We start from the raw sequence: 26,628 nt of genomic DNA, 5'->3' as shown, positions 1-26,628 counted from the left end.
TGCATAGAAATCCGCGGAGGAGAGATGCTGCCAGTCAGAAAGCAGACTGAGAGTAGGCAGTATAGATATATGGGTCAGTTTAAAATAAACTGATGATGCAAATTTAGAAAGTCTCTCTCCCTGGTAATCTAACTAGACAGGCATAGAAGCAGAAGGATCAGATGATGAAAATCAATAAAGTCATGTTGGAGTAAAAAGTGCTTAAACCAAACAGTGCCCAGTGCCTATAACCCATAAAGGACAAGAACGCCCAATGTGTGTTTCAGTGCTTTGTAAGATGCACCTTCGTCAGGGGCCAGTGACCCTGATGAAGGTGTATCTTACAAAGCACTGAAATGCTCATTGGGTGTTCTTGTCCTTTTTGGGTTATGGGCACTGGGCACTGTTTGGTTGAAGCACTTTTGGGACAGATTCTTTCATATAAGCCATTTTTTAATAAAGCTTTATTTTAGTACTTTGCATCATATCCCTATGTATATAGAATACCTCTACCTGGTCTATATCTTCGATGCATAGTTGCATTTAGATATATTTATATATATAATTTTTTCACTGACCTTTGGTCCGACGACCTGTTTATTTTAAATTTATTTTGACTTTTATTTTTATTTTTATTATTTTTCATACTTGCAAAATTTTTATATTTCTACTCTACATTGCTATATTTATTTCCAGGAGATGCATTTGGCCTCAGGTCTCTGCTTGCACTGAGACTAGTAGCATCTACTTCTTTGTTTTTTGTCTATATTTTTTTTTTTCGGTTTCAATATTATTATTTTTAATTCTTATTTATGTTAACTTTCATTGGTATTTACATTCAATTTTTTATTCTTATTTGCAATTGTTTACCTTCTATTTATAGCCATTTTTATTTCAATTATTTATTTTGTCTTATTTCCAGTTTTTATTTTTATTAATATTTATATCCATTTACAAATTTTATTGACCTGACTAAATTCAGACATATCTTGATTTAGAAAATATGAGAATTGCTATTGTAGTTACAATTTGGTCATTTGTCCTAGAGTGAGATAACCATGCTAGGCTCAGTCTAGGAAGAAAAAAAAAGTCAATCACCTATCACCCTGTCAAAGTTGTTTCAAGTTCCCCTGTCACTAGCAAGATACCGCAGCAAGCTAGAATCAATGATCAATCAATCTCTAACTACCACACAGGCACAGCTAGGGTAGAACACACTTTATCACTGCTGGCCTGTCTCACTAAGTCAGAGCAGTCAAAGTTGTGAACGAAGCTCCCATACCACAGCCTACTGCAGAGGTGTAAAAGCTAGCCTTCTGCCCACAGACTAAAGGCCAGGTCCCAAGAGCCCCTAAAAGAGGCTATTGTCCCTGTGGTGGTGGGTAACAGATGCTTGTTGTATTTGTAACAGAAACCCCATGCCCAGAGGTTCTTGGTCTGTTGTTTTATAAAGTGATAGTGCCTGTATGTTTCCCCATATGATTTGGTCCTATGTATAAAATAGAATTTATTGAGCTGTATGTCCTTTTCCCCCTTCCCCCTTTTCCTGTCTTATTGTTTTCCTAGCATGTCATTGCCCCACCATTCTAGGGACACTTCCAGACCAGTTCCATGTGACTGCCCTGACAGTCCTTTAGATCCCCCATGTGGTTCCCAGCCCTTGCTATTGTCTGTCCCACCCTTCCTGGTAATTACACTGGTTGTAAGCTTTGTAATGTAATTGGTTACAAGTCCATACTGCATGTGGTGAATTTGGGCTCACTATACTGTTTGGGAGGGGGTTACAGGGGAGGAACTGGAGTGGAACTTTGTGCACAACGTTTACCCTATTGTATGCAATTGAGATTGTTGGGGGTATAAATAGATGAGCTCTGTTTAATAAAGGTTGTTGTTTTTAACCTTCACCAAGTGTCGTCTGGTGTTTGGGGAAAGTGCTATGATCACTGCACTGCTGGAGAAAGGGTTTTCATAGCTATAATTACAGTAGCCTGGTCCAAGGTGGAAAAGGCCCACAGTGATTCCAGTCAAGCTTCGGTGACTGGGTCTAAAACGCTTCAGGATCCCTGATAGAAGAGAGGAAGCAGATTTGATAGAGGTACTTGGTTGGAGGAACAAGCTCAAGTGGGTTCCCCCAAAATCCTTGGCTTGATCAAGTGGGTTCCCCCAAAATCCTGGCATGTGGCAGCTAGAAAATCGGAATTTGGTCTGACCAACCAGTTCCTACTAATCAGGATGAATGTACTCATAAGCAGTAGATTTTGACTATTTTATATGTATATGTGTGCCCCACTTTCTGTTTAATAAAAAAAGTTACATTTATGATTATTTTTTAATTGTGCATTTTCTATTTGTTTTAAAGTTATGCAAAACAAAGGACAGAATATAATTTTAATTTTCCATTTTCTACAGAAGCCCAGAAAGGCAATGTATTTTTAATGTTTTCTCAAGATAACAAGTAAGAAAAACATTGAAAATACATGGCCTCTCCGGGCTTCCCTAGTTTTCGTGGAGCAGCAACATATTTATAAAATTGCTGTTTCATCTTAATTTATGGTGTTAACTATGAATCCCATGGTTCAATACATGGTGTGATATTTTTTTTATTAAATTTACTCAATATTGAAGAGTTAAGCCACCAAAGGTCCTTACTGTAACATATTCCATTTTCATTTAACAGCACTGAAAGGTAAAGTTACACTTTACCCTTTAAAGGTGATCTTAAAGCTAGCAATGCCTTCAAATTTCAATGTCTAATATACTGACACCTATTTTTTCACAGATATAATAGAAAACAAAAGCAAATTTGAATCTGTCTTCATATTACCTATTCATATAATGTGCCATATTGGCACTAAAAAGTTATATGCAAATTGCCTCAAAAATGTATTGGTAAAACTGTCACATATCTTCTTCCTTACATCTGGAGGACTTAATTGCAAGCATTCAAATTTTCTTGAAAACAATGTTTCCATGCATCTTTGAGTATTTCAGAAAAGAAGGCAAATCAGTGAAACATAACTTCTATTCATTCTATTATGAAGTAATAAAACAAACTGCATTCGAATATAAACTATTTGGAAACATGTGAATTTAAATCCATTAAGAAAATGTTAAAATTGTTTAATTTGCAGACTGTAAATAGCCAAAGCATCTTCTATAGGGAAATTTGACTTCTCTACTTTATTTTAAGGGTAGATTATTGTAAAGATTATGCTTTAGATTAAAACCTTCCAAGCTGATGTAAACCTGCCACTCCAGTCATAGTTACATAGTTACATGGTAGTCTAGGTTAAGAAAAGACTGAAGTCCATCAAGTTCAACCTTCAAAACAATTTTTTTTATGCTGTCTTTATCCAAAACAATGCAAACATGTGTAGCAATTTGTGGTGAAAGTGACCTCACCACTGGTTTTTAGAGGGGCCTGTTTGCCAGCCTCCTACCCTGTGACTATGGCCCCAGTGATAAACCTGGCTAAAATACTTTAAACAGGCTCTGTTCATGTGAGTTATGTACTTTTGTGCTTCAGACAGAGAGACCGACTGTTAGCATTGATTTCCCTGGAACTGTTTTGGGCATGGGACCATGCTTGCGGTCGGCCAATACTATGACTTCCAGGAAATTCCTGAACCGATCTGGGTGATTTTTGGATATGTTGTTCACCCAGATCGGGGCTATCATGGGCTGTTTGGGGAGTTTTTAAGGTACTTTTTGCGGTTTCATAAAATTGTATGTTTTTTGGGAGTGTATGACTCTGTTTTTATTTGTTTGTTCACTTTGTGTCCCTGTGCCCAACAAGGTCCACCTGGGTGTCGCCCTTGTTGGGAAACTTGCATAAAACACCAGTGTGCCTCCATTAAAATTGAGTTCCTGTTTTACCCTCAACATAGAGTCTCATCTCAAGTGTGTGGGGGGGGGGGGGGGAAGGCTGTATCTACCTTGGGGATTGCTATATCACTATACTCCCCAGGAAGAGAGGTTCACCCACTGAAACTGGGAGCTTTGTCATAGATCCAGGGTGGGTGGAGGACAGTGATGCTGATGGTGTCTGGTGGAGTGCTTAGAGTCCTTGGTGAGCACTAGGGGCATCCGTTGGCAGAGGTACCCAACCGGGGTACTGGAAGCTCTGTTACACCATTTCCAATTATGCCATAAGGGCAATCAGACTTCTCCTTGGATCAACAACCTGTTCACATACATATCAATTATATTCTTGAGTAAAAATCACCAGGCATTTAAAAAAAAAAATGTATAGAATCTTATAAGACTAGCTCTTTAGGTAGAGAATTCCACATCTTTATTGTTCTTACTGTAACACACTCTGTCCTCTGCTGTACGCAAAAGTGCCTTTCTTCCAGTCTCGATAAGTGACCTCTTGTCTTTTGTATTCCAACTAATGAACAGATTAGCAGTGGAAATTCATACTGACCCTTCATATATTTGTATAGTGCTATCATTTCCCCTCTGATGCATTTTTTGGTAAAGAAAACAAATACAGTTTTTTCTAGCCTTTCTTCACAACTACTGTTTTCCATACCCCTTATTAATTGTGTTCCCAGCATCTGCACTTTTTCTAGTTCTGCAATATCCTTCTTTAAAACTTGTGCCTAAAATTCCACACCATATTCAAGGTTTACCAATGATTTACAAAGAGTCAAAATTATATTTTGGTCACATACATCCATACCCCTTTTTATATAAAGCACCTTTCTTGTTTTGCAATGGTAGACCCTAATTTTATACTGTTGCATAGATTGTGACCTATAATTGTTCCCAAGTTCTTTTCATTTAATGTTATCTGTATCACAACCCCATTTAATGTATAAGTAGCTTGTGGGGACTTATTTCAAAGTTTATGATTTGGTTTGAATCCCATCTGCCATGTGTCTACAGTGGTAAAGGTGTAAAGTTTTAGAGGTGGAGAAAAATCATGGTGGTAAAACAATTAAATGAAAAGTTCTTGGTGGTTGCTACTACATTATGAGAACTTCACACTATATTTAGTTGGTCTCGGTCTTTAAAATATTGTGATAACCTCATCATTCCTTCAAAATATGTTGGCAGTATATAACGGAAGTTGTCAATAACATATAGCAATATAACTATTTAAAGAAATAACTTATACACTGACCAGCCACAACATTAAAACCACCCGCCTCATATATTGTGTAGGTTCGACTCGTGCTGCTAAAACAACTCTTATTCATTGAGACACATACTCCACAAGACCTCTGCATGTGTCCTGTGGTATATGGCACGATATAAGACATGAGCAGGAGATCTTTTAAGTCCTGCAAGTTGTGAATTGGGGCCCCCATGAGTTATAATTCTTGTTCCAGTACATCCCATAGATGCTCAATCCGATTGAGACCTTTTGGACTTTAGAGGCTAATGCAACACCTTGAACTTTTTGTCATGTTTCTCAATCTATCCCTGAACAATTTTTGCAGTGTGACAGGTTACATTATTTTGCTGAAAGATTCCAATGCTATCAGGGAACACAATTACAATGAAGGGCTGTATGTACTCTGCAACAATCTCTAGGTAGGTGGTACATGTCAAAGTAATATCTCCATGAATGCAAGGACCCAGATTTCAAAGCAAAACATTGCACAGAACATAACACTGCCTCTGCCACCCTGCTTCTATCCACTGAGGATCCTGCAGCCATCTCTTCCACAGGTACACAACACGACCCTGGCTATCCACCTGATCTAAAAGAAAACAGGATTCATCAGACAAGGCAACTTGCTTACATTACTCCATAGTTCAGTTCTTTTGATTACATCCCAATTAAAGGTGCTTTTTGGCAGTGGACCTGCAGCTACATTAGTACTTGATATAAGCATGTGTTATAGTAATTTTTGGAAAGACATGAGTTTACTATTGCAGATAATGTTTGGAATGCTGTCAAGTTGATGTATTTATTCTTAGCTGTGTTTGCACTTTCTGCACACTTTATATCATTTTTTTATAACTGAGATACATGTTTTTCTCTTTGTATTTTATCAATCTTTTTTTTTTGGATTTCCTTCTTAAATATTTTTTTTTACAAAATGTGATGGTATGTATTCTTTAGTAATACATTTACAGTGATATGTAATACCAAATGCCTTTTCTTCTAAAATATGTTAGTTAAGCATATCATTTATTTGCAAAATGGCATGTGTAACTGGCACATACACTTTGGATAAGCTAGGTTGTATTCAGGCCCGGACTGGTCATCGGGCATACCGGGCAAATGCCCGGTGGGCCGCGATGGCCGTGGGGCCGAGGCCGGCAGGGGAGATCACAGGATCTCCCCTGCCAGCCCCTGCAGGGCCAGCGCTATCCGAGCGCCGGCCCTGCTGTGTGTCTCCATGGGCCGATGGGGAGATCAAAGATCTCCCTTTACCGACTCAGAGACACTTCCAGGCGGCCGCTTGCTGGGGTGTGGGGGAGAGAGGCAGGAGAGAGGACCGGCGGAGCTCTATCCAGCAGCTCCGCCGAGTCCTCTCGCGAGGTCTGAGCGTTGCCGCGGTTACCGCGGCAACGCTCAGATCTCGCGAGAGTGAACTCTAGCCTGCAGGGGCTAGAGTTCACTCTCACCACTGGACCACCAGGGAAGGAGGGAAGGAAGCACGGCAGCACGGATCCCCCCATCCCCTCCCAGGATAAAGGTAAGAAGGGAGGAGGGGGGGGGGAATATAACTTTTTTTTTTTTTTTTTTAATTATTAATAAAAAAATACATTTTAAATAAAAAAAATCACACTAAAAGCCCCCTCACACACATCACCCCCAGACACACACAGCACCCCCAGACACAAACACAGCACCACATGTGTGTCTGGGGGTGCTGTGTGTGTGTGTCTGGGTGCTATGTGTGTGTCTGGGGGTGCTGTGTGTGTGTCTGGGGGTGCTGTGTGTGTCTGGGGGTGATGTGTGTGTGGCTGGGGGTGATGTGTGTGTGTGAGGGGGCTGTTAGTGTGATTTTTTTATTTAATACAAAAAATACTTGCATTTAAATAAAAAAACAACACTAACAGCCCCCTCACACACACATCACCCCCAGCCACACACACATCACCCCCAGACACACACAGCACCCAGACACACACAGCACCCAGACACACACACATCACCCCCAGACACACACACATCACCCCCAGACACACACACATCACCCCCAGACACACACACAGCACCCACAGACACACACACAGCACCCCCAGACACACACACAGCACCCCCCAGACACACACACAGCACCCCCCAGACACACACAGCACCCCCAGACACACACACACATCACCCCCAGACACACACACACATCACCCCCAGACACACACACAGCACCCCCAGACACACACACAGCACCCCCAGACACACACAGCACCCCGACACAAACACAGCACTCCGACACAAACACAGCACCCCGACACAAACACAGCACCCCCAGGCACACACACAGCACCCCCAGACACACACAGAACCCCCATACACAAACACAGCACCACATGTGTGTCTGGGGGTGCTGTGTGTGTCTGGGGGTGCTGTGTGTGTCTGGGGGTGCTGTGTGTGTGTCTGGGGGTGCTGTGTGTGTCTGGGTGCTGTGTGTGTGTGTCTGGGGGTGATGTGTGTGTGTGTCTGGGGGTGATGTGTGTGTGGCTGGGGGTGATGTGTGTGTGTGAGGGGGCTGTTAGTGTGATTTTTTTATTTAATAAAAAAATACTTGCATTTAAATAAAAAAATAACACTAACAGCCCCCTCACACACACATCACCCCCAGCCACACACACATCACTCCCAGACACACACAGCACCCAGACACACACACAGCACCCCCAGACACACACACAGCACCCCCAGACACACACACAGCACCCAAACACACACACACAGCACCCAGACACACACACCGCACCCAGACACACACACCGCACCCAGACACACACCGCACCCAGACACACAGAGCGCACCCAGACACACAGAGCGCACCCTCACTCACACACAGCACCCTCACTCACACACAGCACCCTCACTCACACACATCACCCTCAGACAGACATCACCCTCGCTCACACACACAGATATATATATATATATATATATATATATATATTATATAAAATAACCCTCAGTGAGTTAAAAGACAAAGAAAATTAGAAACCTAGAATGTGATGGCAGATAAAAACACCCTCACACACAGCACCCATCTTACATACACACACACTGCGCCCCTCACACATACAATACGTCCAAATATATATATATATTTATATATATATATATATATACACACACACACACACACACACACACTACAGCACCCCTCACACTGCACCACTACACACATTACGCTCCAGATACACGCTAGATCCCTTACCCTATATGCACTCTTAATCCTCTATATATACACACACACACACACACACACACAAACAGAATCTCCTATACACACTCTTGGTCATTTACACACTAGATCTCCTACACACACACACACACACTGCACCACCTACACACACACTACATTCCTTGTCAGCAAACACATACAACATTCTCTAAACACACCCTCTCTACAACCCCTACACACACACTACAACCCGTATGCACACACTCTCTACATCCCCTATAACACTATGCCCCCTATACACACACATATTACACCACAAACACAAATTAAATTGACCTATTTACACAATACCACACCACACTCTACACACATGCAATCCCACATGCACCATACACTTTCCTGGCCCTTTTGTCCTCTGGTATCTCACCTGTGGAGACACCAGAGACAATTTAAAAGCAAACACAGCGCAAGCATGTTATTAAATTTGCTTGCCCTGCGCAGAACAAATACAGGGCCTTTTTCTAATGCCAGAGCTCTTCAGCGGGGCTCTGTGTATTGAACCAACATGCTCACTTTGAGAGGGGGCGTGATTGTCATTAGTGATGACAAAACACACCCTCTCTGGCCCCGCCCCCTTCTTAGGGGGCCGCTGTGATTGAAAAATGCCCGGGCCTAATTTTTTTCCCAGTCCGGCCCTGGTTGTATTATAGAACATATCAAAATTATGAAGTTTGCTTATTTGTTGATTTATTTGTTCATTCTTTACAGAACAAATGATCAAGAACAATAACGTCCAGATTACTAGATGCCAATCCAGACCGGAGGCATTTGGACTTTAGTGAATAATCCTGCATTGTATTTTTGAATCATTATAAACTAAAAAAACATAAGTGTTTCCTCTTCAGGGGAATTCTGTTTTTGGATTTTCATCCATTATTGTACATGCTTGATGTCATTTGACACTTGCAGGGTTATTTAATAAAGTTAAAAATATTAGGAATTCTAAAGGGAATTTCAAATGTGTAACCAAATTAGCCAAACTGAAAGCTCAACTGACTTTTTACAATTCAGCTAACTTCTTCTTAAATTTAAAATTCCCTTTGAAATAATTTTGTATTCATGACAATTCTCACGTTAGTGAATAACCCTGCTGGCTTTGTGTTTTCTGCATTATTTTAATTTGACTGGTGATTTTTGTTTTTTGTTTTTTAAATCACTGAAGTGTTTCAGGAATTCCAAATTCTCATTGAACTAACTGATACATTGTTAATATGTAATTTGTTTTCATATTCTGTAAATACGGTTTGTGGAATAAAAAGAATACAATAACTATATCTTCCATTTATTGCAAGACTCAAATTAGAAAAAAATATGTTTGTAGATTTAGAAACTATCCTCCAGTGCATTATCTATATTCATATTTAGTTATTTGCATTGAAGAAGAAACACAATAATTGAGCCTGGAATTAACTACATACTTCTACCAAGTATATATATTGAAACTTTGATTCCAAAAATAAATCCATTCATTAAAGATTGCATGTCTCCATGTTATACATAGTCATTTTATAATTCAGTTTATTTCAGTAGGCTTGTTATTGAAAATTGGCTTGATAAACAGTCAAAGACAGGGCAAATGATGCTGGCATATTGTCATTGAAGCAGATGGTGCCATACACAAGTCTTCTCTTTGAAAAGTAAAACCTTAATAAGGAATAATATAAAATACACAGAATTCAAAATCGCAAATCAAGTAAACATTTAGCAGTTTTGTTCAAAGTTCAAAATAAATAGGTATTTGCATAAATAAGAAACATAGATAACAAGTCTAGTTCTCCAACACATGTTCTCATTCTTACTGTGTCTCCCATGGTTTAAAAGTGTACATTATTTTCCCAATTTTGCAACATAGCCTCTTATTCAGATTTTTTTTTAATTCTTTATTCTTGTCGTGCAGGTGGGTACAATTCAACATCAGGTGCCACAACGGCGTTCACGGCATAAACATGCTAAATAGTGGCACGATTATCTGCACATTATTTTATGATATTTGAACAGCAATATACTTTGATTGAGCATAGCTTAGAGGTGTTCATAGTTGATTGTTGTGTTTTTCTGGTGTGGGGAGTGGCTTGTGTTAAGTTAGCTTAAGTCTTACGAGATGAGTGTAGCTAGACTTAAAATGAAAATAAAAATAAATTTGTTTGCATGCGTGGAATAGATCCAGCGATGTAGTTGCTGTGTTATAGTTTGGGTTGCTTGTAGTCTCTCCCCTGGGCTTGGGGAGACTTTTGTAGTTAGTATGAGTGTTGTGTAACTGAGTGGCTGTAGAGTGAATCTGTGTGCTCTGTGTGCCAGCCTATTGTGTGTGCGCTGTTGTGCTGGATGCTATGCTGAGTGGGGGTTTGCGGGCAGCTATCGCCTTGTATTTTTGGCAGGGGTTTTATGTTGGTTATAAAAGTGCAGCATATCAGGCTGCGGGTTGAATAAGTGTGCCATTGCACTGTTCCTCCAGTGTTGGGCCCCCTGGTTGTTGCAGAGAGGTGTAACATGTGAGAGCAAAGTTGTGTGCCATGTGAAACTATATAAATGATAATAACATTAAACTATAATAACAAAACACGTTTTAGCCCAATGCAAACGTCCACTTTTACAAGATGGTGCTTCAGCCTTTAGAGTCTTCTCTAAGTGGAATGGAGCCGGTGGGTGTGGGCATGCTCCGGACTGTCGGGTACAGGTGGGTGGCTTGGTCTTTTCTAGCCCAAATAGCCCCTGGGCCAGAGATAGAGGGAGGCGGGGGGCGACGATGTTGGAAACTGTTATCCTGTCTGGGGGTGGGTAGCGAGCATGGTTATATGTGAGTGGGGGTGTGGGCCTATTCACGTAGCACGGGGTAGGCAACCAGGATGCTTAAGTCTGTGAGAGGCAGTCCCTTGAGAAGTCAGGTCTTAGCACTGTCCTGTGTGCCCGGGGCTACCTGTCTAGGCACAAATTCTGCCGTGGTCCCCAGGTTCAATCCATGGGTTGGTTGATGTGCTGTATCTGGTGTATCAGTGTTGAGAGAGTGGTGGGGATTCCCAGTCGTTGCAGGGTTGTTGCGGCTTCTCGGATGTTGTGGGTTGTATTTCTGTGTAAGATTGAGAGGGTACGAGACGGGCGCCATCTATAGGTGAGGTTGTTCTGTTGCAATAGTGTGGTGAGCGCACTGCATTTCCTGGTGCAATGCCAGAGTACTGCCGCTGGGATCTGCATAAAATGTCAGTGACATGTCTTCGTAGGTGTAAGGTGAGTTGCCGCGCAGCGCGTTTAGGAAGGCTGCCTTGTCTTTACCTCTGACAAATTGTATAATCAGGTCCCTCGTGGCTGAGGTTGGTGCTTTGGCTGATTTGGATACACTGAAGATGCTCTCCGTCTCTATCGTTCTGTTCAATTTGGGTGTGAGCAGGGCCGACAGTAACCTCCATATCGGGTATGTTGTCAGGGACCCCTCTGACTTTTACGTTGTTCTGGTGGCGGGAATCATAGAGGGTGGCAAATCGACACTCATAGGAGCAGGTTAGTATTTGCAGGTCTTTAACCTCTTGTTGGAGGGTGGTGAGCTGCTGCGTGCAGGAAAGTGAGGTTGTTTCCAGCGCCCCTATTCTGGCAGTCAGGCCTTTTAAATCTTGGCGGATTGTGGCCATGTCTGCCTGTAGGTTCTTTTGTAGCTCCGCCAGTAGCTCTTTCATGAGTTTGGCTGTCACCGGAGCCGTGTCCAGCCCCATCGCCGGGATCTACGATGGAGAGAGCGCCTTAGATGGTACGTATCCCTCCTCTGTTCCGCAGGAGAAATCGTCTGAAAGGTCCGAGCAGTCCCCAGTTATGGACGCCATCTTGGGCCCGTGGGCACCATGAGCTTGCCGCCACAAATCTCCGATGTTCATGCCCATTCGGGGTGCATCCTGTCTCTTTTTTGTTTGTTTTTTTCCCATCTGGCTTTAGGACTCCGGGAGTAGTTGCCAGGCACCATAAGTCTGGTCTGGGTATCTGAAAATAGGATGGTTATAGGCCATGTGGTCCGGAGCTCTAGATACATGCGGCCGTTCGCTTAGGAAGCCAGACTCCGCCTCCCTTATTCAGATTTTTAATATTATCTTGAAGGAATAATTAAAATACTTTATGTGTTAACACAGTAATTCTCACCATTACTTCTACAGTCTTATATGAAGGTAACTGAGACAACCATGATATCATATTCATATGCTTGATAAATTTCACCCAAGGTGCTTTGCAAGAAGAGAAATAAAAATAATTGAACAACAATAATACAATTGAGTTTTTAGGAAAATGAACACATCAATGGTGTCTTACTTTTGTAAATATAGAAATTGAGAAAAATAAACTTATTAAAAATCCTTCTAGAGAAGCATTTTAATTTATGTAAATCAACACAGATCACAAATGTTTTTATTGCATTTTCTACTGAAACAATATTCTAGTATTGAATTATACATATGCATAAAAGGTGAGCACACAACAAACATGTTAGACATAGAATATAATTAAAAGGATACTACAAACACCAAAAACTCACTCTATTGCTTTCTGTGTTAGTTTTATCCTGGAGTACCATTCATATATGATTTGACTCCTTACTACTGGGGGTCCATTGTAAGGAATCAAATCATAAATGAATGGTTTGACTTCTAATCTGGATCCACCAAGTATTGCTCATGTGCCGCTGTTTGCTCTCAGCTAATAAATACTAAATACTTGCTAAATAAAAGCTAAATAATTAGCAGAGCTAATGGAAGCTCTTATTTGGGAATTAACTATTTGTTTAGTAATGAAAACAGATTACCAAGCCAAAGCCAGTTAAGAAGTCAAACCATTCAAAAACATTTTGACTCCTTACAATATTGGGGTCATGGCACTCCTACCACCATAATCATTACAATAAGTTGTAGTGGTTATAGTGCTTGAAGTGTTCTTTTAACCAAGTAATCAAACTAAGTTCAGTTTACAGCATTATATCCACAGTTCCCCCCCATACAACAGCTAATGCACTGAGATTGGTAAAAACCCATTACTTCATTGTGGACCCTGACTATAAAACATCAGCAATGAGCATAGATGGAAAATATTGTAGGAACTGTACTCTTCTGAAACATCTTTATGAGATAATTATTGTTACACTGTGTATTCTATTTTTGATATTTTGGTACATGTTTGGTTTCTTTGTAGAATAAACATTGTTCTATGCGCTCCATAAAGTAAACATGTACTAGAAATAATTTAATGAAATATCTATCTTCTGGTCCGATAACATCAACTGAATGTGACAATTTCCTGAAGCAAAGATATACCATTGATGTGCTCAGTATAAAAGCCAACGACAGTTTTCCTTCAGGAATCAATTAGCTCAAAAATATAAAACTGTTCGAATTTGGTTAATAATTCTGCTTAAATTAAATAAAAACCTAATTTGTTTCACCCATTCATTAAATGCAAATCAGTTAACAATTAAGTTATTGTCCCCATTTTTGCATAATCTATTCATTTACAATCATGCTAATTGAAAAACGAGCCAATTTGTAATGAGAAGTATAGTCATTTGATATTTATCACGTCATAATTGCAAACAATTTGCCTGTTGACCAATTAAGAAAGTCAAATTTAGCTACAGGTTTGAGGGTCTCAGGTTGTTATCCACTGAGGCAAATGAAATCCTGAAACAAGAAAGGAATTGAAGCAAGTACTAAACAATACCAACAGCATTCTCTAAAAACACAAGAAGGGAGGCAGCATTTGCAAGTCTCCTTAATTCTTGGCCCTCAGTTTAGAGTGGATCTTTATAAAACAATTTGCACCCAGTACACCCTGATGAGGTGAAAGTCAGAAGTACCTCAAACTAGTGAACCTGGAGTAATGCAACAATTTCCTCCCGTCATATATTTGAACAATTATGCTAGACTTTATTTATAAAACATTATTATATACTGTATAGATTTTATATTATGCTAAATTTATATAAATAGGAGAGTGGTCAATATTTTATGACACCTATTACTCCCCTCATGCTGCATTTGTGAGACTTTTCGTTAAAGGAACACTATAGAGTCAGGAACTCAAACATGTATTCCTGACCCTATAGTGCTAAACCTACCATTAAGGTGGCTTGCCCCCCCCCCCTCTTAGCTCCCTTAAATGCAATTAAAACTCACCTTATTTCCAGCGTCCCATGGGTACGCTGACGCTAGCTCCGCCCCCTTGGTGACAATCTGAATTGCCCATTTTTAGCCAATCCAATGCTTTCCCATTGGGAAATATATCATCAATATATACCATATATCATCAAGGGGTTTGGGCTAAATTAGCACCAAATTAGCACATCCTCACAGAGATGCATTGAATCGATGCATCTCTGGTGAAAATTCAGCATCCCCATGCAGAGAGTGGAGATGCTGAATGGCAGCACTGAGCCAGGAAGCACCTCCAGTGGCCATCGGAGGAGTGGCCACTTGAAGGTGTCCCTATGGACAATGTAAACACTGCATTTTCTCTGAAAAGGCAGTGTTTGCATAAAAATGCCTGAAGGCAATGAGTATGCTCACCAGAACAACTACATTAAGCTGTAGTTGTTCTGGTGACTATAGTGTCCTTTTAAGACTCACATTTTAAAGTGTAAGGGTTTTTAATGTACATTTACATGGACTAAACAACAGTATTAGGCTATGCTGTTTTTTGTCGCTCATTTAAGGTGTCACAACATTCATTTTTAACTGGTTACTGTTAATGAATGGGAATCATCTGTTTAGAACTTCAATTTTGTAATACATAATCGATTCAACAGATGATATATGTTATTTATTTTGACACGGATATATTTTTTTATTATTGCAGTTTTATATGTTTTTTAAAACCTGGCATAAGTTGTAGTAGTTTTTTATTTTAAATGGTGTGGGAGGTTGATGTTTGATTTTTTTTAGTTGCCTGGGTTTGTAAATCTATATTTTGTGTTTAATTATTTATATGCATATGTTTATTTAATTATTTAGATCTGTATGTTTATTTTTTTTTTGTGTGTGCTATTTCTTTTTATAGAGAACCCGCATATACACATCTTGGCTTGGCCTAGATTGTGGGAGCCGTATTCCCAGACATGAGTAGATATTTGTGGCTTCTGTCTTTAATTCATCCATTTTTCAATCTACTGTCACCGGGGATATGGACAGATATACTCTACCTAGATACTCTTTTGGCGTATCAGGATATATTATATGATATCATGTAACAGAGGTTGCATTAATGATGACAGATAGCTAAAATGTAATATGAAACTCAGGCAGGATGCCCTATGACATTAATGGTCCACTGCATTTCAGAGTGTTACACTGTTTGTGGGTTGATAACATGATTTTTAAATTGATATTACAGGAAGATTATGTTAATTAATTTCAAGTACAAGCATGCTGCAGGTGTAACATATACATCCTCACTGTAAAGTAAAGTGAGGCCATTATGTATAGGAAAGGTTTCAACAAGGCAGTAAGTTTAGTTCTTCCTGTGAGACTAGGGTCAAATATTGTATGAGTGATATTGGGGAGATTTTTATATTTACAATATGTACACTATAATGGAGAAAAATGCAGATCATTTCATATCAGTTTAGTTCTGGAGGGCAGTCTCTTTCTATCATATCACACTAGCACACTAGCAGATGATTTCAACTGTATTGGCTTCGCCTTTAGTGTCAAAAGTAGCAAGCACCTTGAGATTACAGCAATAAGTTCATAGTATACTTTACATGCTCATACTTAATCAAGGATTTGGGAATTTGCATTAGTCAGTTTCCTTACTAATAATTTAGATATTTTCTATAAATGCATGGCATTACCAATGTGTTCCAAAAGATTGCTCATTAGACTTATGCACAGGAACAAAATTGAGTTCTTCTGAATTGATACCATTCTGTTTTCAAAAATGTTCATTTCTAAAGCATTTTAGTTGAAATTTGTTCAATTCAAAATTTTTTTTTTTTTACTCAAAACAAAAATTAGTATTGATTAAAACAAATTGGCGTAGGTCAGAAAATTGCTTGGGAAGCACTAAAGTGGAGGGAAAAAGTGTCTTTGGGTTCGATAAAAAAATCAAAAAAACAACTCTCAATCAATTTATTGATTCAAAGTTGGTGTTGTGTCAGAGGCTACTAGAAAACATTTTTCAGTTATTCCGAATTGATACAGTTCTGATTTTCACAATTTCTTAATGTGAAAATTTCATTCAAAGTGTGATTTGAAATTCTGTGATTCAAAAAGACTTTAAATTAGTTGAAAATCTGCCAAACTTTAACTTTTACGAATCTGAATCTCCAAGCTTTGTTCTTATGTCCCTTTGTTTCTTAACTAGGAGACAAGGTCATACATGTAAAATATAGAATATAATTTCTCTTCATCTGTCATGGGGATGTCATGGCAACCCTAATCACATGTTCTGAAGTGTAATCTGTAACTTATCCTGAAAATAAGTATATAAAATGAAACGTAAAGTCAAATTCCTATACATATGTTATTTGTGTTTCATATGAAACTCTGTTATTATTGAATTGTGCATTTCATAGTAACTGACTTACATTTCTTGTGGGTTTTTTAAAGGGGGAACTGCATTACCCTTGGATTGTGTTATATAATGTTTAATTATCCTCACTATTTAAAAACAATTGTGTGTGTGATGTCTGAAAAATAAAATTGTATGGATAAATATATATAATAAATACACAAGATCCAGCGCACTCTCCTATCTACTAAACAGCAACTTCAATGTTGACAGCTTTTATTAGTTTTTAAAAGTTTTTTTTAAAAACACCTAATCTAGGCAAAAAAATAATGGGGATTTAGTTACATTATATGATCATACATTGCATAAGCCTGCCACAACGTCAATGTACCCCATCTTTGGCAGGTCCTACTCTCACAGTCTAATGTCTGCTCTTATGAGATTAACCCACTTACTTGGGAAAAAATTCCATCTGAGGCTCTCTGCAGTACAAGGCTAAATAGGGACCTGAGATGAGGCACCTGTAACAGGGAGGGGTGCAAAACCAAGGAGTTGGCTAGACTCCCAAATATATATATATATATATATATATATGAAACATGGGGCATGGTTGCACTCACCTGAACATGCTTAAATATATATATATATATATATATATATATATATATATATATATATACATATATATATATATATATATATATATATATATATATATATATATATATATATATTATTCCTTATTGCAGTGGTCTAAGGTGATTTTAGAAAGAAAAAAAAAAACACCTTGACACAACTGGGTAATCCCTACATCCTGAACTAGTAGGTGTGTCTTTGAGTACCTGTTTGGAAACCACTGCTTTGAAGCGTAGCTGAACACCTCAATTTTGGCTTCTTTCAAACAATGTTATGTGCCCTTTCTTGCCACTGAAATAAGTGGAGCAAGACAAACTATATATCGTTTTTGTTCACATCCAGTGCATAATGTGCGCTGTGTATGCTGTGACTGAACTGGATCAAGATGTAAATTGCAAAATCTTTAATAGACAATTAAAAGCAAAAAACATGAAAAGACATCATGTTATAGGTGATTTTCACTGTTTTAATCAATAATGTAATTTATAGAAAAATTATTATTCCCTTTTTTAACTTACAAATGGTTTGCCTTGAAGTAGTTCACTATTTGCATTCAGAGCTGTATTTAGCCCAATGCAAACTAGGCATTTTTCTTGGGCAGCATTAACCAGGGGGTGGCAAAAAATGACACCCCCAAAAGCCCACTGGGACATCCCCGGTGTTCCTTCTGTCAAGGGGGGGTCTAAGAGCTGGTCTGCTGGCCACCTTATGGATCCCCTGTTGGGTGCTGTTTCGGCATCTGAGATGGCGAGGGAACTGTGATCTCCCTGCTCTGCTGCCTCACGCACCGTTTGCTGAGACCAGGAACCAGAATATGACATCATTACGGCTCCTGGCATCAGTAGACAGCCTGCGAGGTGCAAGGGAGCAGAGCAGGGAGATCACAGCTTCCTTGCCATCTCTGATGCTAATACAGCTGCCCACCTCACAGCAATCCCACTGGACCCCAACGGCAGACCCACGCTAGCTCTCCAGGTAGGAAGGTGGGGTGGAAAATCTTTAATTATAATAATTTTCATAATTTGTGAGTGTGTGAGTGTATGTGACTGTGAGTGTATGTGTGTATGTCTGTAAGTGTATGTGTGTCTGTAAGTGTATGTGTGTGTGTCTGAATGTGTGTGACTGTGAGTGAATGTGTTTGTCTGTGTGTGTGTGTGTGTGTCTGAGTGTGTGTGTGTGTGTGTGCATGCTTGTGAGTGTCTGTCAAATCAGTGAGAATCTGTCATTGATTGTGAGACTATCAGCTTGTGACTATCAGTGTGTGTGTCTGTCAGTGTGTGTGTGTCTGTCTGTCAATGAATGAGTGTGTGTCAGTGGATGCATGTGTGTCAAATCAGTGGGTCTGTGTCTGTCAGTGACAACTGTGTGTTTGTCATTGAGTGTGTGTGTGACTGTCAGTGTGTTTCTGCCAATGTGTGTCTGTTGGTGAATGTGTGTGGGTCAATTTAGTGAGTCTGTGTCTGTCAGTGAATGTGCGTGTCTGTCAGAGTGTATGTTTAAAGGGACACTATAGGCACCCAGACCACTTCAGCTCATTAAAGTGGTCTGGGTGCAGTGTCCCAGTCCCCCTAACCCTGCAAGTGTAATTATTGCATTTTCTCAGAAACCTCAATAATTACTTTGAGGGGTTAACTTCCCCTTTAGTGGCTGTCTCCCAGACACTAGAGTGACTAGAGTGACTTCCGGGTGGTTAGGTGACCAAACCACCCTAACTGATGCTGGACATTCTGACGGTATGCATGAGGACATCCCACATCTGCTAAATCCCCAAAGGAAAGAATGAATACAATGCTTTCCTATGGGGAGACTGACCCAGCGCCGAGGGACATCGGTGCTGGATTCAGGTAAGTGACTGAAGGGGCCGAGTGGTGAGGAGCACGAGGGAACTATAGTGCCAGGAAAACAGCTTTAAAAGAACTAGGAAAAGGTGGAGTCTAAAGAGGAAGGGGTGTGTCCTTATCAGGAAGAGGTGTGGCCCTGACAGGAAGGGTTGGGGCAAATTTAGATTAGTGAGGTGCCCAGGTTTAGTCATGCCTAGGGCAGCACAAAACCAAAATACACCACTGTTTATGTTTATAGAACTAAATAGAATGTTTAAAGGGACACTATAGTCACATTAACAACTTTGGTTTAATAAAGCAGTTTTGGTGCATAGACCATGCTTCTGCAGTCTCACTGCTTAATTTTAGTAGTTAAGTAACTTTGTTTCTGCAACCCTAGCACACCTCCCTGCATGTAACTTACACAGCCTTCCCAAACACTTCCTCTATAGAAGGTCTGTTTAATTTGGAATGTTTTATCCTATACTCTGTTACTACCCTTATAGACTCTGTAGGAGGTTCCTGTGTCTGATTAAAGTTCAGTTTTTAGATAGGGTTCCTTTTTGAGAAACAAATACCGGCCATACTAATTTGCATAATGAATGATATATGCGTGGCATCACAGGGTATGACATCACAGTATGTAAATCAGAAGGAGTGACATAAGAGTAAAAAAAATACATTTGGAAAGGTGAAAATGCTGTAAATCACACACAAAAAAACACCACTACTTTAAGTTAGATTAGAATTCTAAGTCACCATGGTGTCTGGGATTTGTCCAGTGTGTGTAAATGAGCCTGAGGTAACAAAAAAAAACTGTTCTTTCATAAACACAAAAACTGTAAGTGACAAACACCTCATTCCAGTTAAATGAATGACAAGATATAATTGAGTCTTCCAGTTGTGATATGAACATTTTTCCTCTTGCAATAAATATTAATATTCATTATCAACTGACCTGATTTCAGTGAGTTTTGTCAGCAATGAAATCCTGTCAGATACAGACATTTTTGTTAATTAAAACAAATATACAAACTGTGTCAAAACAACACTTATTATCTCAATGAAAGCACATTCTGAAAAAATTACATGCCACACAGCCAGGTACCAATGTGATCCCGCCATTCTTTATAACGAATAGAGGGGTGTAAACAATAGTTCTGTTACTCATCCCCCTGACAGTCACGAAGTGGGCATAATCCTTTTCTAAGTAGTCTGAAGAAGCCATATACTACTAATCTTTGGTTTTATAATGGCAACTGCTTTCAGAAACAGCTGTCTGATGTAAAATAAAAAAATAAAAAAATGACCTATACCTTATATCCTCCAGCCACTGTAGAGATCCTAGGCTGAAGAGCCCCACATCCTACCATAACACCCTTCCCCCCCAGCAGCATTTATTGAATTCATGCACACAGCACATTACTGTAAGATATACTGCAGTAGAGATCAGTGATATAGTAATACACACAGCAAAAGACTCGAGTTTTATTGCTATGGGTTTTTGCGATACACTAAAACTCACAGATCATTACTGTAAATTTTACTGATACAGAGCTTTGTAAAGCATTCCTACACATGGAGAAATAATGTAAGTTTTATTTCTTTGAATCTCTTGAAACTCACATAAAGACTAGACATTACAGTTTTATTGCTGTAGGCTAAATTTCAGTTTCTATTGTGAGCAGCACTACATTAAATTAATTATGTGCGTATGTGTAATCTATCTGGTGGTCCAGTTGCAACCTCTGGATGCTTTCATTGGTTTTGGTGGTGACAATTGCTTTAGCTACATGCACATACATCTAAATTGTCATTCCCAAAAGCAAGATAAATTGGTTTCCAATGATAAAAATAAGACAGGATGCATGGGTATGAGCAGACGAGTAACTAGAATCCACTGGTCCCCGGTGTGAAAATTGCCATGGGGTCCCCCTCCCATGTGTCTCATTCCCTGTGCCCCACAGCCCCTCCATGTGTCCCATTCCCTCTCCCCCGCAGCCCCTCCATATGTTCCATAGGCTCCTCCTCCTCCAGCCCCTTCATGTGTCCCATTCCATCTCCCCTTAATCCCTTCATGTTTCTCATACCCAGCCCCTCCATGTGTCCAGTTTCTCCTTCTCCCCTCCCTGTGTCCCATACTGCCCTCTCTCCCTCCTCCCCTCCCTTCCATGTATCCCATTGTACCCTCTTTTCCCCTCTCCCCCTCCCCTCCAGGTGTCCCATTTCTCACTATCCCCTTTCCCCTCCCTGTTGTCAGGATTATTGTTTGATCCAGCACGTAGAACTGTATAGCACGGATGACAAATAAGTAACATATTACCGGTCCTTGGCCGGATTTAACATACATAGAATAGTCAAAATACTAGCCGAGGTCAGGGAACAAAGAAAGGGATGCAGCGATGAGGAAAGCCAGGAGTCAGGATACCAGAATATAGAGAAGTCAATAAACAAAGCCAAAGTCAAAATCAGGTAGAAAACTAATAACAGGAATGCGCTCTCGGACAACCACAAGGGAAACCACGACAGGGCACTGAGCAGGATGAGAACTGGGCCTAAATACCCCTCCTTTAGTTCTGATAGGCTGTAACCGGCCTTTGACCCCAAAGTCAGTTACCAGGTTTCAATGCATAATTGCTGCTCAGCATTAACCCTTCTGTGGATTAGGTTGCTGCTCGGCACAACTTTTCCTGTGTGGACAGAAAATGTAATTAACCACATTTCTATAAGCAGATGAATACGTGACACCAGGTTTCATTTGCACAATTGCTGCTCAGCATTAACCCTTCTATGGATTAGGTTGCTGCTCAGCACAACTTTTCCTGTGTGGACAGTAAATGTCATTAACCACATTTCTATAAGCGGATGAATACGTGACACCTGTATCTCATACCCCCATCTCTCCCCCTCCCCTCCCTGTGTCCCATACCCTTCCCTCCCCATGTTTCATTCCCTCCAATTCCCCCCTCCCATCCCTGTGTTCCATACCCTTCAGTCCCCGTGTCTCATTCCCTCCATTTCCCCTTCACATCCCTGTGTCCCATACCCTCCCTCTCTCCCCTCCATGTGTCCCATTGTTCCCTCTCCCCCTCCTCTGTCTCATTTATCCCTCTCTCCCCACTCCCCACCCTGTGTCCCATTTCTCCCTATCTCTCGGCTTCCTGTGTCCCATACCCTCCCTCTTTCCCCTCTATGTGTCCCCTCTCTCCCCCTCCTCTCACTGTGTCCCATTGTTCTTTCTCTCCCCCTCTCCCCATGTGTATTATTGTTGCCTCTCTCTTCCCTCCCCTCCCTGTGCCCCATTGTTCTTTCTCTCCCCCCTCCCCTCCCTGTGTACTATTTCTCCCTCTCTCCTCCCCTCCAGGTGTCCCATATCCTCCAACGCCCTCTTCCCCTCCAGGTGTCCCATAACCCCCATTTCTCACCGCTCCCCTCCCTGTATCCCATACCCTTCATTTCTACACCCTCCCCTCCCTGTATCCCATACCCTCCATATCTCCCCCCTCCCTGTATCCCCCCCCTCTCTTTCTCCCCCCTCTCCTCCTGTACCTTACTGGTTGCGGTTCCCGATCTGACAGGAAGTGCTCTCACAGTGAACATTTTCTGTCAGACTGTTCGGCCACGTTACACACAGGCAGGAGGGGAGAAGCACAGTGCTGCTCTCTCTTCCTGCCAGACCTCTGGGAACTGCAGACCCGGAATGGTGCGGCTGTGCACCAGCCCATAAGGTATCCAGGCATCCCACGGTCTCAGGGGTCACTGCTGCACAGACTTAAGAAGAAGAATATGTAGGATCCTGATTTACTCCTTATTCCTGACCTAACAAATTGTAAATACATTGGCATGTTTTGATTTTGGATTTTTGGTAAGGTATTTATGTATGCTGAGCATGATTAGATATTCTAAAAGCAGAATACATTTTCCTGGTTTGTTTGATCATAAGAATGTGGTGATGGTGATATTTAACAGGTATGTATTTTTGATCTTATCTTTATTTATAAAACTTATGTAAGCATGCATGCATGCATGGTTAAGGTTGATGCAAGGATAGTTTAGGGTTACAGTTAGTGTTAGAATTATTGGTGTCAGCTAGTCTTAGAGGGAAGTAGGGTTAGGTAAATTGGGTTTAGATTGGCTGCAGAAATAACAAAATTTGGCACAGTTTAGTATGGTGATACTAATAGCATAACTTCACCAAATAGCATTTCTAAGAAATAATCAAAGAAATATGTTAATTTAGTGCATATCTGTTTTTTAACCCTACAATTCCCTCAAAAAGTATAATCGTCTGGTATGGTAATTAACTCAAAATACAAATATAGGGTCTTTAAAGTGGTATGATACATTCAATCTGTGAATTCCATCACAAAATAAAATGTGTGTGAAAAAAGAAAAGACAAATTTAATAGATTTGGTAGAATTTAGTGATAACATGCTTAAATAAAAAAGTGTTAGAATGCATTGCACATATATACTGCTACCTAGAAGTTCTGGATTCTGTTGGGGAATCATATTCAATAAATACCAATTTTTTTATAGATGGTGAAAAGATCCAGATTCCAACTGCAGTAGCAATTCTCTTACTTACTATAGCCAAATACAATTGCAAGAAAAAGTATGTGAACCCTTTGGAATGATATGAATTTCTGCACAAATTGGTCATAAAATGTGATCTGGTCATCATCTAAGTCACAACAATAGACAATCACAGTCTGCTTAAACTAATAACACACAAAGAATGAAATGTTGCCATGTTTTTATTGAACACACCATGTAAACATTCACAGTGCAGGTGGAAAAAGTATGTGAACCCCTAGACTAATGACATCTCCAAGAGCTAATTAGAGTGAGATGTCAACCAACTGGAGTCCAATCAATGAGATGAGATTGGAGGTGTTGGTTACAGCTGCCCTGCCCTATAAAAAACACACACCAGTTCTGGGTTTGCTTTTCACAAGAAGCATTGCCGGATGTGAATGATGCCTCGCACAAAAGAGCTCTCAGAAGACCTACGATTAAGAATTGTTGACTTGCATAAAGCTGGAAAGGGTTATAAAAGTATCTCCAAAAGTCTTGCTGTTCATCAGTCCATGGTAAGACAAATTGTCTATAAATGGAGAAAGTTCAGCACTGCTGCAACTCTCCCTAGGAGTGGCCGTCTTGTAAAGATGACTGCAAGAGCACAGCACAGACTGCTCAATGAGGTGAAGAAGAATGCTAGAGTGTCAGCTAAAGACTTACAAAAGTCACTGGCAAATGCTAACATCCCTGTTAGCGAATCTACAATACGTAAAACACTAAACAAGAATGAATTTCATGGGAGGATACCACAGAGGAAGCCACTGCCGTCCAAACAAAACATTACTGCACGTTTACAGTTTGCACAAGAGCACCTGGATGTTCCACAGCAGTACTGGCAAAATATTCTGTGGACAGATGAAACAAAAGTTGAGTTGTTTGGAAGAAATACACAACACTATGTGTGGCGAAAAAGAGGCACAGCACACCAACATCAAATCCTCATCCCAACTGTGAAGTATGGTGGTGGAGGCATCATGATTTGGGGCTGCTTTGCTGCGTCAGGGCCTGGACGGATTGCTATCATCGAAGGAAAAATAAATTCCCAAGTTTATCAAGACATTTTGCAGGTGAACTTAAGGCCATCTGTCTACCAGCTGAAGCTCAACAGAAGATGGGTGTTGCAACAGGACAATGACCCAAAGCATAGAAGTAAATCAACAACAGAATGGCTTAAACAGAAGAAAATACGCCTTCTGAAGTGGTCCAGTCAGAGTCCTGACCTCAACCCGATTGAGATGCTGTGGCATGACCTCAAGAAAGCGATTCACACCAGACATCCCAAGAATATTGCTGAACTGAAACAGTTCTGTAAAGAGGAATGGTAAAGAATTACTCCTGACCGTTGTGCACGTCTGATCTGCAACTACAGGAAACGTTTGCTGCCAAAGTTATTGCTGCCAAAGGAGGTTCAACCGGTATTAAATCCAAGGGTTCACATACTTTTTCCACCTGCACTGTGAATGTTTACATGGTGTGTTCAATAAAAACATGGCAACATTTCATTCTTTGTGTGTTATTAGTTTAAGCAGACTTTGATTGTCTATTGTTGTGACTTAGATGATGATCAGATCACATTTTATGACCAATTTGTTCAGAAATTCATATCATTCCAAAGGGTTCACATACTTTTTCTTGCAACTGTATAGTTGGAATTCAACCAAACCAAGCAAATCTACAACAAAATAGTCAAAAAGTCCAAATATCCCTGTACCAAATGGGGGAAAATCAACTGTTTGAGTACAGACCATTCAGACTGCAAAATATGTACAATTGATCATTATTCAGATTTTGTAGTTCTGGCTCTGAATGATTTAGTCCTGTCTAAATAATAAATGAGCTAACAGTTTTGCTAGTACACCACTACATTCTTTTAACAACTTTGGGTGTATCCCATCAGGCCCCATTGACTTATAAGCAGGGTCGGCTCAACCATTAGACAAATTAGACATTCGCCTAGGCTTCGGCCTGCTGGGTGTCGCTGTCTTGGACCACAGCACAGGGCAAGCGTCTGTTGAGCTGCACATTCCCCCCCCCCCCCCAGCGCTGGGCCGATCCTCCACCTCATGGCGCCCCGAAGATGTCCTTTAATCGGTACGGCAGAGTAGGCACCTGCTTACCTTGATGGCCGATAAATGCCTTCGAGGAGGGAGGAAGGGCAAATGTTGGCAGCAGTGTGGGAGGTGAGGGGGGCTATTCTTGCAGCTTCTCACTCCCCCCTCGTGCGCCCTCTGTGATGATGGGGAGTGAGAAGCTGCCTCACACTGGACCGCAGGGAGGCAGGGAGGTTGAATTTGGCTCACAAAATTAAATCATGTGTGTCAGTGAGTGTGTGAGTGTTTGACTTTCAGTGAGTGTCTGTCTGTGTCAATGTGTGAGTGTATGTATGTCAGTGAGTGTGTGTGTGTGTGTGCGTCTGTCAGTGAGTGAGTGTATGGATATCAGTGTCATGATCCTATCCTGACAACCAAGTTGTTATTTTGTTTATTTCATGCAATACTTGTTTCTCGCCTCTAGTGGCCTCCCTAGCCACTAGTGTCCTCAGTCACCTTATCCTCCTCACCTGCCGGGACTAATGAAGAGGCTTCATAAGGCTACACCCTGCTCACAACAGGGCCTTGACATTGAGAGAGAGAAGTTGTGCTCTGCTCCTGGCTCTTACTGAGATTTTTTATGATCTGATAAAGACCTATTCCAAACTCAACTGAATCCTGACAACCTACTCCACCCGTACTTATCTGCAACCATCT

The sequence above is a fragment of the Pelobates fuscus genome, chromosome 6 (assembly GCF_036172605.1).
Source record: "Pelobates fuscus isolate aPelFus1 chromosome 6, aPelFus1.pri, whole genome shotgun sequence".
NCBI lineage: Eukaryota > Metazoa > Chordata > Amphibia > Anura > Pelobatidae > Pelobates > Pelobates fuscus.
This window is presented reverse-complemented; position numbering follows the sequence as displayed.